The sequence below is a fragment of the Tinamus guttatus genome, unplaced genomic scaffold (genome assembly GCF_059628265.1).
Source record: "Tinamus guttatus ecotype Peru unplaced genomic scaffold, ASM5962826v1 Tinamus_guttatus_pri_ptg001150l, whole genome shotgun sequence".
Taxonomy (NCBI): domain Eukaryota; kingdom Metazoa; phylum Chordata; class Aves; order Tinamiformes; family Tinamidae; genus Tinamus; species Tinamus guttatus.
In genome coordinates, this window is record NW_028289684.1 from 1,431,878 (window position 1) to 1,448,869 (window position 16,992).

At 50.0% G+C, this 16,992-nt stretch overlaps 1 protein-coding gene across 1 annotated transcript in view; it reads right to left on the reverse strand.

Annotated features, from left to right (window-relative positions):
- The window catches only part of PPP1R16B (protein phosphatase 1 regulatory subunit 16B), a 53,509-nt gene extending 36,995 nt beyond the window's left edge, over positions 1-16,514 (reverse strand). The window contains exon 1 of the mRNA XM_088538733.1: positions 16,491-16,514. The gene's annotated coding sequence lies outside the window, so the exon portion shown is untranslated. The remainder of the gene's footprint in view (positions 1-16,490) is intronic.
- Positions 16,515-16,992: the final 478 nt, after the last annotated feature.

A 16,992-nucleotide genomic window follows, 5' to 3' on the forward strand; every position in this document is an offset into this window, starting at 1 on the left:
ATCATAAGCCGGAGTCTTGTGAGGTTACCCAGCCTATGCTGAGGCCCACGCGGGGTTGTTATTGCTCTCTGATGAGTTCTATCTAACAAGAGCATCATCTGCTCTCGGCTGCTTCACACATCAGCACCTTCTTACCACAACTCGAGCTGAGGGCTTTTGCCACAGGGGATACGGCTCTTACAGAAGCATTATTAACACTTAAACTACCTCAGCTACTTAAGGATATTGGGGTTTGTGTTCATTTCTCTTTTCCCTCCAGACTTTCTCTTAACCACTCATTAGCTCCTCCTGGCACTGCAAGGACCCCATCAGCACAGCTAAATCACAGGACCCAGTGGGACCATCACATCAAAGCCCAACGAACAGCACTGCCCACTATCAACTGAGACACATACACACAGCCACTTAATCATTTCTCCTCCGCATTTAGGGAGCAGACCAAGAGAAAAGATGGACCTGAAATAACGTCAATGTTACCAGCAGATTGAATGAATCTGTTCCAAACACAGGACTGTACAGCACATCAAATGGCAAGGTCACCCTGCCTATTAAATTAAGGCAAGTTGCAAATAAACTCATAAAATGAGAGATCTGATGGTTCAGCCAGCTTGAAAAATAAAAAGTGGATGGGGACAGGAGGCCATGGGGAGCTTAACTATTTGTGGACACCTGAACCCCTCCCATGTGACAGTGAAAAGTGAGTCACTCCTTCCCCAACTCTCCTACCCCAAAAGAGAGAAAGTAACAGTCTTGCAAGTGAAAAGATGCAAAGTGTCTGCAGGAAAAAATAGCTGCAAAACAGAAGTAGAGATGGGTGAGAGATCTGGTTAGATAGCAAAGCTCAACCCCACTGAGACAAGCCAGGAAACGCCGCGGTGCGAGGCCTCCCCAGCAAGCAAAGCGCTGCGAGCAGGGCGAGCGCTTCTGGGCAAACACCCACGCAAGCGCTGGAGCCCACGGCATCCCGGCGCGTTCTGCAAGACCGACACGTCCACCCTGCTCCTGCACTGCTGCAGACCTTCCGCAAGGCTTTGACCTGACTTACAAACATCTTGGCAGCCCGTCAGCGAGACGTGTCGTTTCCTCCGCAAGATAATTGGTTTGAGAACTGCAAACAAACCCACCAAGGCAGGCAATGCGCACAGGCAGGTCCTAGGCAATGCCCGCAGCTGCATTGTTCAGCCAAGGGGCTAGCAGAAAGCCAGGGGTAGATTTAGTGGCACCTGCAAACCTTATTTAGAGAGTTTCAGAATAGACAGGAACAAAAAATTAAAAAAAAAAAAAGAGAGAAACTCAAAATGCTGTTTCTGTCCTACGAGAACTTCAGATTTCAAGCAAAACATTTCAGTTTCACCCAAATCTTTGCAAAGTTTTTCATAAGAAAGAAACTTGCCCCTAAACTACCAGTCTAGTAATATAAATACTTGCCTGAGATGGAAAATATCAATTCAAGATATTAATGTGCAACAGGAAAAAGACGACACTAGCATCGTGCTATGGTGGTTCTGCAGCGTGAAGGACAGTCCCATAGAGGACTCCTGGGTGGTTGCTTATCTACCCCTCATCTTTCATGAGTCAGAATTCATCCTGGATCCACGAAACTCTTCTAATAGGAGCTGCCTAAACACAGCCCTCTTCCAGAAAGCTTTTGTTTCGGTACAGACGCATTTTTCAAACACAGGCATTTTTGCTGGAAAACTCCTTACCAGTTCTAGTGAACTCTGCTCTGTATGATATGAATCCTGCCCCTTGCAAACATTCTTTAGAAAGTATCTTTTTTGGCGATCTTTGTTCCCGTAACACACACTGCAGCCCCATTTACAATACCTCAAATGGCTGGAGATAAGGGCAGGAAATGCCTCTCGGCATTCCACACACAGCGCTCCCACCCAGCTCCCTTTCCAGGCACTTTTACCATTGTTTGCTGAAAGATGAACAAATATTTTTCAAAATACACCTGACGTAGAAATAAGGGCCAAATTCTGCATGCTTACTAAGGCAAATAAACCATACTTCAGTGCTTCCCTGTTTACCCAAGAAAAGCAGCAAGCTTTCTTCATGGAATTAGGAGCGCACCTTGGAAAGCACCACAGGACACCGTGAATCATGAGGGAAGGGGAAGAAGTGTGGTTTGCTCTGCTTGTCCACATTTTATCCCTCCTGAATACACCTTGTTCTCCAGCAGCATGGCCAGGGAGAGGTCAGCAGCCTGATGAGGGGAGTGAATGGAGGACAGGAGCTCCACGAACACAGATGCCTTCTGCTCACAGGCAAATCAGCTCATTCTTGACCACCTGAGAACCAGCGTATCCACAAATCAACTAATAGACAAAGGTCCAAAAGATCAGAGGGTTCTCCCAGAAGGGCACAGGTGAATTTCTCCCTCACTTGGGTATAACTCTCCCAGCAAATTCCCCAGAGGCTCATGAAGACATTGACTCCATCACTCCAGCTGCTTGTTTTCAGATGACCTAGTTTCTTCACTGTTCCCCAAAAATATGGGGCATCAACTTATCATAGCACAAACTGGTCACTCTAATCATAGCAGTTATAGGCCCAAGCATTTGTTTACCTGCAGAGCAGCACAGAAGTTAGCTGTGTGGGTGTCTGTGGTTTGCAAGGCATCACGGTTTGGTTTTTGTTTTATTTAAGGAAAGAGAAAAGCACTGCTCCTCACGCTTGATTCACATCAGTTTCCATGAGCTCAGCAGTTCTGTTTTCGAGAGGTGCAGAGCACATCCTGTGAGCCACATAAGAACACAATGGGGACAATAATGGTCTATTTCAGGGGCCATAACAAAGGAGACACTATTGTACTGCACTTGTGTCATCACCAGAGTGCACCAGCAGAAGAGGGTCTGTTTCAACAGTGTCAAAATTCACTCCCTACGAAGGGTATACAGATATTAGCAAACAAGCATTTAGGGGGGAAAAAAAAAGTATGCATTTCCTGTACACTTTACTGCACCTTGATATAAGATTTGCCTAACCAAGATCAAAGAACTATTTTGGGACAGTGGTTACTCACTTGTGTTACCAGAAGAGATCCTGATTCTGTGAAGTGACAACGTACCGAATCACTGGAGGGAACCAGTTGACTAAACTGTGCACCGTGCCACCAGCCCTGCCTGCTGATGCCAGTGATGAGTGATGCCCTTGGACCCAAGCAGCAGCTCCCGAGCCACCCAACACTCTCCCCGGAGAAGCAAGTGCTCAGTCATCCCCTGAACCGTGTCAGTGCCGAGCACGGAAGCGCTGTCAGGTTTGCCAAGACAGGCACTGTCTGGCCAAGGTCTTGTAGGCCGTTCTCTGCACCGGTCTGTGATGCCTTCAGGAAGATAGGAAATCAAAGCTCTCCGCTCTCCTAATGATAGGAGAAGTAAACAGCAATTCCTGCTTGGAACCAAGAGTTTCCTTATCAGTACAGGGTGCACCAAGACAGGAGGCCTCCTTCGGAAAACCAGAGCTTGAAGCCCACGGTGCTTTCCTTACTACAGCATGGCTTCCCTAACCTCCTGCCCCTTGGACAAGTGTTTCATTAGAGCATCTTTAACACTGATAGCATGCCAAGTTTTACCACCTAACAACTTACTGTTGCAGTCTTACACCCCGGTAAGAGGACCCAGCCATCAGCTCTTCCAAGTGACAAAGAAGGAGGATCAGCTACCAACGAAGACCCCACATCAGAGTAGACTGAGGAGAGGAACACAAAGCACCTCGAGCTTCCCCAAAGACAGGACTGCCTCTCCAAGCAATTCTGGCTTCACAACATTGATGTTTTCCTCTCCAAGGCTACAGATTTCCAACAAATTTCAAAGAAAGGGAAAAAAAAAGATGCCCCTGCAGTAAAAGGTTGCAATGGTAGGCAGTTCAAAACGCAATGTTTCCTAGAGCCACGAAAGATGTTCTTTGGTTTACTGAAACTGACATTTCTCTAATGTCATGGCTGGATGGGTGGTATTACCACTGTTACCCAGATGACTGTAGCACAGCTGGGCACCAGCTACTGCCCATTCTGGGATGTCAGGGCCAACAGCAACACTGCCCTCAGGAGACTGCGTCTCGAGATGGTCACACCTTGCACACAGCTCAAGGCAACACATTGAGCAACGGCTCAACAAACACCTAGCCAGCGCTTTCACGATAACAGCACAGCTAACCCCTCTCAGGAGGTCGGGGGATCCATAAACGGGAGCATGGAAGCAAACAAGGCCACTTGCCTGAGCTCAGGCAGCAAAAGCACCACAAGAGCTACAGGAACCATCCTGGGGTGATCATCTCCCGTCCTGTGCTCGGGCACGAGACGGCAGCGAGCCCTGCTCATCCCGCAGCGCCGCTCCGAGCTCCAGCTACTGCTTTCAGGAACAAATTTTTCTTGCACCGCACTGCAAAGCCCTCGAGCATCCCCAGTGAGCCACGCTGAGGAAAGCAGACTATGAGAATTGTTGCTGCATGGTTTAACTGGCATTTTAGAAGCAAGCAGCTCCTTTCCTAACTCAGGACTCCTGAAGCCCTTTAGATAGTCCTCATTCAACACCACAGAAAAAAAAGGGTGAGAATGGCAGGACACATTATTTAGAAAGGGGACAAAAAAAAAAAAAAGAAAAAAATCACCCAAGACCCTGAGGGAGCACAACTCCTACACACTGTGTCGCGTTGCAAAGAAGCGAGGGCATAGAAGTCCTCTGGGTACGAGATCCCATTAGAACTTGGGAGTTTTGGGAGAGATTCTTGTCTTTCCCATAGCTCTCTTGCATGCAAAGTGAGTAACTTACTCTGTGCCCCAATTATCTTTAAAGCGAAGATGCTGCTTTACCAGTCAGCAACAGAGGAGGTTACAGTGGTGCTTGACGCAAAGGTAGATTTGGTAGTGAAGGGGCATCAGTGCAAATCATTTTCCTAGTTTAATGGAAACATCAAAATTTAAGGCTAAACTGTTCCCCAGAGCATCCAGGACATTTTGGTTTGGGCGTTTTATCTCTAGCTGCAGATAATCTCTCTCCATCCACTGAGCTCTTTCCCAGCAGTGGAAATGAAATACAAGCAAGAAGGAAAAAAGTGAAAACAGCAAGTCAAAAAACCTCTTCTGAACTGATGATGGTAATAGAAAATTTTAAGTGCCTCATTCTTTTCTCCTCCCCACTGTTTCACTCTTAACAGTATTGGCAGCTGCTTCAAGAAAGCCCCTTAGTATTTTCACTATATATTTCCTGTAAGCGCTTAACATGACACAATACTCATTCTTTCTCCTCTCGCTATTTCAACCAGGACTTACTTTCTTTGCTTCCTTAGAAAAGTCTTTCCGTGCCAAACAGTCCTCCCCCACGCGAGCGTGGCTGTAAACACGCTGCTCTATCCAGTGGCACCTCGGTGACAACCACAACAAATCCGGGGGCCATTTCCAGACAAACACACGCAGGCCACGGAGCAGGGTCCCGGCGAGAGCAGCAGCGCCCGTGGGTGCTGCACGCGGCCACCACGGCGCTCACGAGGGCTCTGCAGCAGGACGTGCACCCAGGCACCGCTTGCATGCACGATTTAGGAGCAGGACAGAGCACGACAGCTAGTCCAAACCCCACCAAATGCTAGTGTTAATATACAAAACTCACCTGCCTTCATGGGATTCTCCTCCGAAGCTGTTCCGTAAGCCCTTGTGACACTGCAAGGCAGGAGGAGCAAAGCACACTTTAAAACACCTCAATCTAGAAACTAAGTAGGGCAAAAGCTCCTTTTTTTTTTTTTGGCCAGTGTTCAGCATCTCTCTCTCTCAAGACTGCTACTTTTCTCCATTGAACTATATTTACTGAGAGTTCTGTATGTACTTTTTTAATGTTCATTAGAAGTTCGGGGGTTCTCCCTATCCAGTGAGCTGCAACAGCTCACTTCCATTCCGTAGCATCTTATATAGAGAGTCAGGTTTCCAAGGAGGGAGAGTTAAGATCCCTTCCCACACACATCCCCCCACTTCCACAGTCAGAGCAGACTCCTTCAGCTGTGACATTTCATAGGAGGATTAGCTCCAAATCAGTAACCAGGTACACCTGGATGAGTATGCAGGCACCTGTAGGAATTATTCCTCCAGAAATGCAGGATCAGATGCCAGGTATCCTTCTGCTTTTCGAGTACAAAATCTCAGTTTGTCTTTTCTTCCACGTCAGCAACCAGTGCAAACACGCTGTGCTCGTGGCGACCAGCTTGCCACTCTGCATCCCGAGAGGAGCATCGAGCTCGAAAGCCTCGTGGCGATTCTGAACAGTTTGAATCAGAAACCAAGTGTAGGGCTCAATTTTGAACTATGCATCAAAACAACTCATCCCTTTTCAATGCAAAAGGGAAAAACTCTATTGAAGAGTCGCAAAACTGCAGAGACCAAGCACTAATTGCACTGCTTCCTTTTTTGTTACATTAGGATTTCACTTGAAACAAGGAGCAAATCCTCCTCCCGACCCCTGTTCTTGGTTGCTGCTGTACCAGGTGACAGGCACTCGCCCACAAAAACCAAGCACATGAGCTCAAGGACAGCACCATAAGGCTCTGGAGAAGATGATGCTGAAGACAAGGAAATTTTTTTCCTTCAAGGATTCATTACAAACCACTCCCTTCTCCCATTTGCTCTCCCCCCAAAAAAGCATCTGCTATGAAAATTTATCTCTAGCATCAGACGAGCAGCAGGATCCCTGCCCTTAGGCAAAATGGAAAGATCAGAACTGGATTTTGGTGCAAACATGGACTGAAAAGCTGGCTTCCCCTCACCCGCTCATGTGCAGGCCCTTCCTCTGAGCCAGGCAGTTAAATATTGAAGGAAAACCATGTACCAGCTCCGATTATGTGGAACAAAAATTAATTGAGGGCATAAGTCTCCGATTCAGCTTTCCATTTATTTTTCCACAGCACATTATATCTGAGTGTGGGTTGCAACGCAGACACCTGCAGGGAAATCAGCCCACCCCGTCCATGACAGTGATATTACCTGCTTTTATTTGTCTTTTTGGTTAAAGCTTCCGATTTGGGGGAGTGTTATTCATTTATTTTTAAATCAGCAGTGCCCACAGGCAGATGCATGCAGTGTTCCAAACCCGGATCCCTCTTCCTCCTCCATTTGGAGCTCAGCAATTGGAAAAACAATAATTTCCCCCCAAAATAGACTTTAAATAAGATTCAGATAAACATTTTCTGTCATTTTAGCAGACTCCCAGGACACTTTACAAAAGCCCACACCCTTCCTTAAGGGCTAAGCGCCTGCCCCCTTGGTTTGCACACGAGTCTTGCTGACAAAAATCCTTCCATTGTTTAAAGCCATTTTGGCCCATGGAAAAAACACCGGGAGCAGCCCTTCTCTGGCACAGAAACAAGCCAGATAAGCAAACTTTTTTTCCACTTACAGTTTCCAGGGTACCTCAGGCCATGCCAATGCTGGGAACCCGCGGTGGCCGGGTTTGTGCAGGCCCCCCGCTAGCGCCGTGCGCAGGGCAGACGGCATCGCTCTCCCGGGGGATACGGGCACTGCAAAGAGGTGGCACTAAATTGAGGGTCCCATTTCCCCCAGGTGCCTATGCAAACACTAGTGCTACACAGCTCCCAGATGTGCCTGGGGACACAAGCATTGCCTGCAGGAATTACAGTCCAGAGGGACTGAGCTCACTTTTTCTTCTCCATTTCCCAGCTGTTTCTACCACCAGGAGTCCTGCCTTGCTCCTTCTGCTTTAACTTCAGGGCACCTTCAGCCACAACAGCAGCATCCCATAAAGCCTCCACAAAGAGCAGTGTAGGGGAGGAAGGGGCAGTGCATGCTGCACTCGCGCTGAGGTGACACGGGCACAGCGTCACCTCTGGGAACACACGGTCACGGTGGGGCCCCCTGCACCAGCGCTGACGCTGGGAGAAAGCAACGGCTTCACGGCTAGACCTAGCACGCAGCAATGCGGCTACCAGCTGCAAAGGTGCAGGAAGGACAGGGGGATGCATCAGCACAGAGAAGAGGAGGCACCTTGGCGAGGTGAGACGGCAGGAGGCAGCATCAAGGAGCCCGTTAGCACCAGGGACTCTGCCCCAAGCCACGAGACCAAAGTCACCAAGGGCAGAACCACCTCTTTGAACGTCCAGACACACAGGCAGTTACACATACCAGTCAGCGTGCCATGAGGAGAAAGGGTTAGAGAAACACGACGTGCTGGCAGCAACGTGGAGCTTTTAGCTACTTCTATGGTTGGTCTGGATACGACTGAAACGATCTGGAAGCTTCTGTTACACCTCAGACAGGGGAATATTGATTCTGCGGGAGATTTGAGAAAGGCTGCTCTACCCAATCATCTGGCTTATTATTTTTAAAAAGCAACTGTATTTAGTAATTATAAATAAAATGTCTTCAACTTGAATGCTTAGAGACACTGTTGAATATATCTATAAGCATTTTGATAAACCTCAAAGAATTTAAACAGACAACATGAAAAGGGCCCTACTGACCCATCCTGAACTTGTCACAAAGCCCATATGTCTCTTCAGGAGAGTTTTATCCATCTGCCACTGGTGTGCAGAGGGAGGACAGTCAGCAGGGTGTCCTGTGGCTTTGCTGGGAGATTAAAGAGGTGAGACTTTGAGAAAAATGAATTATCCATGCAACAGCGCAGGGAGTTTTGCTCCATCAAGCTTCAACGTCTGGATTTATCATCTAAGGAGTTGCCCTTATGCCCTGGTGAACTCTTCAATGCCTTCCTCATTCCAGTGTGAAACCACACACACGCGGCCCCTCCATTCCCTGCTGTCCCCTCCACCAACCAGAATCTCTGAAATTTATCCGCTTGTGTACCTACCTTTTCCAGGTCAAGGTCAACCACCAGCAGGTAAGAAGGGGGCCCTTCTTATCCCGAGGATGCTGATCAGACAGCAACAGACCGAGAGCACAGATGGTCAGACTTCCCTCCAGTGTGCCGACCAGCAGCATCTTCTGTTACTGGAGGGCCTGGCCATGGGGTCGGTGCAGCGACGTGCCCGAGCTGACACCACTGCTGGGCTGCAGCGCGTGTAGCCGAGCTCCTGCTCCCAGGAATGGGAAAGGTTTCAAGAGGCAATCGGTGGAAGAGGCTTTGAGCCACACAGCACCAGGCTGTGTGCAGCAACGGTATCAGAGATCAGCATCTCCAGGCACTGTTACTGCTGCGAAACGGTCTGGACTGCTCTCCCTTGAGCCTGCAGGAATGGTTTCGAGTGCTCCTTCAAAAAAGTGCAATCATAATACTCGGTGGGGACAAAGAATCCTTAAAGAGCAGATCAGCAGCTGCCTGCTGGACTTTACTGGGGAAAAGAGTCTCCGCTGACCACAACCTACCTTCTACCTCCATCCAAGCACAGCTTCAGAGTAACTTATCTTTGATGAACACCACCAGGCTTAAACAAAACATGGCTTTCTGCAGCTAACATCACCAGCTTCAGTCTTAAACCACACACTCAGAGCAGTCTGTCTCTGCCTTGCAAGCAAGGCAGATTTGATATTTCTAAAGTACCTTATTTTTAGGCTCAGCTATCAACCCATACGTCACTATACATGCCCTACTTTCTGTGTTTTCTGCATCTACTCCGGGTCACATTCAGAGATGGGATGTTAGCTTGACTCACTGGTCTGACAATGTAGTCACCCTTATACTCAAATTCATCAACTATCTCCAATTTATTAGTTTTGAGAATATGGTTTAGATACTTCATCTTAACTTGACTACCAACACAAGACTGAAATGGCTGGTATTGCTTTTCCCCCTTGTCTCTCTAGGTCTTACCCTGCCTTTGCCACTTCTTTGATCACAAATACTAGGGCTTCCTTGGCACTGGCCAAGTAGAGACAAGGTCTCTCTCCTAGTCACCCATAAATACGAGGCTTAGGTAGCCTTGTGCTCTGCCGTCTCGGAGAGCCATGCCAGGATGTGCCAAGATGTGGACTCGCCCAGGCAAGAGGCTCTTCCCAAGGTACTGAGACGAACGGCCCCAACCCCAGCTGAGAGTTGCTCATCAGGGCAAGAGGCAATGAGGGACTCTTTTGGGAGGACCTTCTGGGCACAAATATCTACCCTGCCATTCTGTAAGCTCCTCAACAAAATACTTTAGCTCTAAGAAGCAGCTTCACTGGGATGGCAGAAAAATTAGTGCTTTGATAGTGAAAGTCAAATCCAGGTAGTGGGGGCAGCTTAAAGCCAAAAATCTGACTTGGCAGACGGTGGAGATGGCCCTTTTGTACCGCTGTCAGCAGCGCCTTTGGCGGGCTAAGCAAGCCAGCAAGCAGAGCCCATCCAGTACAAAGCCCCCTTAATATCACACAACCTGAACTCTTACTCGAGGCATCAGTAATGAAAAAACAAGTCCCATGCAACCCCCCAAATCTCTGCTTAGCACCATGAAGTGCAGAAAATGCTGATGGATGTAACTAGACACTTCACAGCCAGTGAAGCACCTAGATAACCCACAGGACTCCGGGTATCTTTGGTCTTTCACCTTCACTGTGTATTCAACCTTTGAGGGGTTTAGCAAGTGACTAAGCAGAAATTTTGTCTGTGTAACACTGCCAATGTCCAATATTGCCGTGTGGAGCCACTGCAGAGCGATGCCCGATGCTTGGGGTGTCCCCATACAGGTCATGAGAGGCTGCCATGGCTATTCCGTGACATCACATGTAGCCGATGGGACCAAATTAAGGCAATAGGCACAGGAGAGCAAAGCTGTGCAGCACCAACCCTCCCTCCTAGGCTGATCCCTCCCTTCGCTTCCCAAAACACCAAACCTTCCAGCTCTACCCCTTCCAGCTCAAGGGTAACGTGTCAAGATGTAGGGTACTGTGTGGACCCCTTCCCTACAGGGGGGACAAGGGCTAATGAGCAGATTCACATGGGAGCTCTCTTGGCAACACAGGCTGAGAGGAAAGGAGGGGGAAATTGCAGCTTGCTTGTTTGTGTGTACGCAGGGTGGCATTTCCAGACCTATAATTGTTGCATAATGAAGTTAGCAACGGAGTTCAAGAGCTATGATTCATTCAGGCCAAAAACCATGAGTCAGCCCCCAAAGAATCATGAGATGTTAAAATTATATACATTTAATTTGAGCTTGACAAATACGAAGGAGCACTATAACAGCACAGTGTTTCTGCAGAGCTCCAAACATCATGCCAATATCCCCCACTCCTCGGAGCCGCCGCAGGGCCAAGGCAGCAGGTCAGTCCATGCTGCAAATCATCTACACCAGCCACCCCTGCACGGCTCAGCTCCAGGTCACGCACCTGATGCTTGTTCTCACCTAGCGCTCAAACTGACTGACCAGGGACAGGTGATAAGGTCCCATCCAGCTCAACAAGGGGTCCTGACACTCTGTTTTTGTGGACCTGAGAGGAGGAGAGTGCTCCAGACTCCTGCTCCAATGCAAAGACTGGACCCATGTCAAGGGAGGGCACTCAGGGTTCCCAAAGCAAAGCGGAGAGCTCAGGGTGGAAAGGGAGTGCAGATCTCTGCAGGGGAAAGAGCAAGACACAGGGCCAAGCTGAAAAGCATCCACAGTCACAGAGTTGGGCTGATTGGCAGGAGGCAGCGCAGAGAAATCTACAGGAAAAATAAAATATTTTCTGACCTCTGTTGGGTGATCAGGTTTACACCATGCCCTGTACTCTGTGCATATAGAGCTTGCATATGTGGCAAGAAAAGTTATTCTGAAAGGAGATGGGGTGTGAATTCAAAGCAGAACAACTATTCTGGGTTAACTCCCCAGGTGGCCTCTTAGTCTAGAGTGACAGTACCTTTTTCTAGTTTAATTCACTTCAAAAATAGACTAGGCCAATGGTTTTGATCTGCAAGGCCATGGTATCTGGCCTGCCACTTTTAGCGTATCTTTAATTAGATCCTGGGCATGGGGACACAGTGGTCTCCAGGACACAGACGTGACAGTCCAGAATCAGAAGTATTATCTTAACCTAAACCAGGAGGTAAAAAAACAGCTGCAACAACAAAATCAGCTCCAGGAGGGTCTGCCCACCTACCTGTTCTACCAGAGCTGCTGCACCACAGCTATTCATATTACTGACACACACAGACCAACTCCAGGTTCTGCTGCCTCTTAGGAAAACACAGCAATAGCCCATGCAACACCCAGAGAGCTATAAAGCAAACAGCAACACATTAAACCTACAACGTGTACCTTGCACGGAAGCTAAAGCCTTCTCATGAAAGCCATTTTTGTTTGAGGTTTATTTGAATCTACCATTTATTAAACTTCTATTTGGCATCGTTAATCACAGCCCTATCAAGCGGTTACAAATGCAAACAGAAAAACGCACCCGACAACTGCACTTATTGTTTTGTCCTGCTGCTACTGGAATCACGGAAAGCTATAAAGCACTAATGCCAAGCTGCCTTTCTAGGGCCTTTCAACCAGCTCCCATGAGATGCAGTCAGCTATGTATGCTTGGGAAAAAAAAAAAAAAAAACATAATTTTCCCTGCCAACTAGCAATACTCAAGGGAGGCACATAACATGGAGCCGTGCAAGAGCAAGAGCATCGCAGTGAGAGCAGAGGGGAAGGCACGAACTCCTCACCTGCCCCGCAGCATCCCTGGTACCCCGCATCACTGCTTGGATGCTGCTCTAGGAGCAGGGACAGCCAAGGCCCCTTTGCCAAGGGCTCCGTGTGCCAGACTCCGACCTGCACCTCCTGAGCTAGCAATGGCACCGCTCGCCTCATCCACGTCAAACCACGTCACGTTTGTTCCCTTCATAGCCTAGTGGCCCTAGAACTAATCTTTTTATTTTCTGGCTGCTCCTGTGGCTCTGTTGACCACAGTATCTATGCGCATTTGCGAGACTTGTGAGCAGAAGGTCCGTCAGGAAGAAATGCATTGCTCTGAGAGCAATATTTGCCCAGCTAGCAGCAGTGCTGAGGGCCGCTGCACAGTTCAGACTCCTGCACCCGCTGCCGCTTCCACCTCCCGCAGTGACAGACTGGCCGTGAACGGCACCGCACGGGCCAGCAGCCACGTGGTGGCAGGACAGGGAGGCCTGGGCCACCACCATGCGCCAGCGGTGCCAGTTCCCTGCTGAAAATGGACGAACACAACCTCAGGTCACCTCCGCCATCAACAGGCTCTCACTGATGAATACTTCCAGTTCTGCCAGGAAACTTGGGCTCCAGCGTTCACTTGTCTCCTCTCTTCCTCTCCCAAAGTTTGACACTCCGTCCTGCAGCCTTTGCTCATTCCTGGAGGCCAATTTCCATGCAGATACTGTGCCCCACACACCCCTCTACCCCATCCAGCACAGTGCACAGGCTCTGCTCTCATTTTAAGAGCCTCGCTTTATAAAAATATGCGTGTCTCTTGATGTGTCTATGCATATTGAAAGGACAAAACGTTGGGCAGCGAGCAGCGCCCACGTGCAGGCAAAGGCGCACCGCGGCGCGGGGCACAGCCGGCGCCGGCAGGAACGGCGCTGCCTGCACGAGCGAGCGCAGGAGCACGCGGGACGCACAGGAAGACAGACAAGGAGATTAATAGAAGACGACAGATTTCTAGTAAGATTGCGATAAGCCTCTTTAAACATCCCTGAAGGATGAGCCAGCTGGCAAGGCCATCCTAGGAGGTGGTGTAGCTTGACTAGCAGCCTCGCAAAAAGCCAACAGCTGACCCCTTTCACACAACCCCAGGGCTCCCACGGCTCTCGAGGCAGTGAGGGATGTCTGGATGCTTCTACACCTGCACTGCATTTCAGCCCTCAGTTACAGTGTGCCCAGCACAGAAGGAACCAGCCTCAAACTATTCTCAATAAGCAAACGAGAGCCGAGGTGGGGCTGGCCACGAGTACCAGCAGAACCAGCTGTCCCCCAGTTCCTCTTCTAGCGCAGCCACCAGCAAGTCCCACCGATGCCATCCCCAGGCCACCAGCCTGCCCAGCTGGCAGGGACTCAGCAGAGGTGCCGGGGAAGCCTCAGGCACCCCCTGCCCTGCTGGGGCTCCCAGACCCTTCATGCTGCGACGAGGAAGGGAAGGGGAGGACCAAGAGAGCCCGAAACGTGAGGATGTCCCCGCTTCGCCGGGAGGCAGCGCCCACCCAGCGGGAAGCTCCTGGAGACGAGCAGGGCAGGAGCAGCAGGCACCATAACGGAGAGAATTCCCTCCATCCAGCTACCAGCGCTATGATAAAAGTCTAGAAGTGTCCGACACAAAGCAAACATTACCTGGGGCAGCAAAGGTTTTTCAAGTGACGAATAACGTCGGTGAGCTTGATACCGGGCAAGATTTTCTTTCTGAGCGCTTACGCTAATTAGTTAGTGATATAATTTGCCAACTGAGGTCACCGAATCATCATTTAGCTATTTCAAATGAGACAAGATGAACTATAGGGCAATTCCATCCTCCAGCTAAACGAGTGATTCAAAATAGTGGTTCTTAAGTACCTGGCAGAGAATTTGGCATATTGCATTTGACAGGATCATTTTTTTCCCCAAAAAGGAGAGATTGACCTCTTTTAAACCCAAGAATTAATTCTGTACAGATATAGGACCTAATTTTATTATTTTAACCTTGTTTCACAACCGTAAAAAAATGAACAGCTGCCAAACTGAAGTCAGACAGACAGATAAAAGCAAAAAATGGAGAATCAGACCCAAAATTGTCTTAAGGAGGGCCACAGTCCAAACCCCACTTTGTCACATGAGGACAAGCTTTGTTTGTAAGGATGAAGATACAAAAGGAGTAACATCCTCAGAAGACCTTTAGCACAAACCCTATACTTTCATGGGTTTATATAAGATTAAAATGAGACACCCCCCATTCACAAAGGCTTCTTTATTTGTTAACTTCTGTCTATGCAACCAGTATTCCAGTAAACACCGGTTGATGTTTTTGTTCTTGCTGGATGAAATGTGCCTAGAGGCAATAGGCATTTTATAAATTATTAAACCAAGTAAAAATAACGTTCCAACAAAGTGGCCGCAGAAACGATACAATGCGACACAGACGCCGGGGAGCTGGTACAAGTGGTACCAGCACAGTCACACAGAGTCACTTCTCCAGCACCCAAGGACTGGACAACACGACATTGTTAGAAACGAGCAATCGGGACATACAGTCTTGGTAGGAGAGAAAGAAAAACAGTAGTATCTCAGTATTCCATCAAATGCACCCAAAGTTCTTAATAACCTTAGGATAAGAACCTTATTTTTCTTAGGAAATACTCATTTATGTTTTTCAGTCAGAAGAAAAACAAGTAATTTTTCCAAAAGACACCTCAGGACCTGATACAAATCTCTTAAAAATGAGCCAGTGAAAGAATTTACACCACCATCCGCAATTTTTGATCAAACCTCTACTACGGAGATTAAACAAGGGAAAATCATAAATAAAAGGTATTCCTTGCATTCCGGATTTAATAAGTTAAGTCTTTTACAATGAACACAATCTCCCTCCGCATTAAACTCTGCTCCACATTGAAAGAGCCACTCGGTTTTCGGCAACAACAACACTCGGCCCTTCCATCTGTGAAAAAGCACTTAGCGTTAATGACAAGGCTCAGGCCGCCCGTGCCCAGGGAGGCTGGGTCAAGGTGACAGCGAGGGCAGGCGAGCCCGGCTGCGCTGGAGGCTCCCGGGCAGCCGTGCAGGAATGCGGGACGGCTCCAAGGAAAAAGCCTCTTTCAGGTTGGCAAACTTGGTGCTTTCCTGGGCAGTTCGTGGGGGGAAGAAAAGTTTCACCGCTCTGTAGTTTGGAACATCCTCCTCCTTGTGCAGAGCTCTCGGGTGGAGAGGAGACCTTGCTGCATAAGGAACTGATGCTAAAAAGCATGAACTTGGTTTTCTCACCAGCAGCCCTCCCGAAAGCCCTCCCGAATGCCAGAGCTGAAGGTACTGGCCACGGCAGCCTTCTCTGCATGTATCTGAAGGAGACTCTCTCCGTGAAAGACCTTCACCATCTCCCAGGGAAAGCCCACACATCCCAGGAATTATGAACCATAAACCCATGGGTTTATGTCAGCTCAAGTATTTCCCCCACACACACCTGAGTAATGTCAAAAGGGAAAGAATTTTAAGTGCAATAAGCAAAACATCCCCGTGGGCAAATGCAAGACATTCGGGTCTTGGGTTTCTTGGCAGCTGTGTGACTGTCCCCTGCAGAAATGAGGCAAATGTGCACTTCAGCACGCAAGCCAGCCCTCCAGCAGAGCAAAGTGTCTTAACGGAGTCATTACAGCCCCGTTGTCAGATGCGTTCAGATAAGGTCGGACTAACGCACCGCGCGGCGGGCGCCGCATCCCGCCCGAGCAAGGACCCGAGCGCGGTACCGAGGCGCTGCCCGGCGATGCGCGCGGGGGTGCCCGGAGTTCCCCAAACTCCGCGCCGTGACCGCAGCGGGGCCGGGGGCAGCGCCGGGGCCGCTCCGCTCCGCTGCCGCCCCCGGAGCCGCCGCCGCGGCCCGGGGAGAACCCGCCGGCCCGGCCCGGCCCGGCCCGGCCCCGCGCGCGCCCCGCACTCACCGCGCAGCTCCCGGCGGCGGCGGCGCCTCCGCTCCCGGCCGCGGCCCCGGCCCCGCTGCCGGCTCCGCCCCGCGGGGGGCGCGGCCGCGCGGGGCCCGCGGAGCCGCCGCGCTGCAGCCTCCGCCCCTGCGCGGCCCGGCAGGTGCGCGGGCCCCGTGCGCGCCCCGTGCGCGCGGCCGGGCGGGCCCCGCGCTGCCCGCGGCCCCTGCGCGGCCCCTGCGCGCGCGCTCAGCGCTGCCCGCGGCCCCTGCGCGCCCCGTGCGCCCATGACCCCCCGCCCCGCGCAGAGTGCGCAGCCTCGGCGCGGGTTTCACGGCCTGAGGAGGAAATCCGGGCTAGGAAGCGCTCGTCGTTTTTTAAGACGCGGATAAACGAGCCCCGCAGCCGGTTCCTGTTTGCTGATGCTGGGAGGGCCCTCGGCACCTCTTTGAAAGGGAATTAACAGCAGCCCCCAACACGATGTGATGTAAATCGCAGTTTTTAAAATGCAGCTGCAGATAAA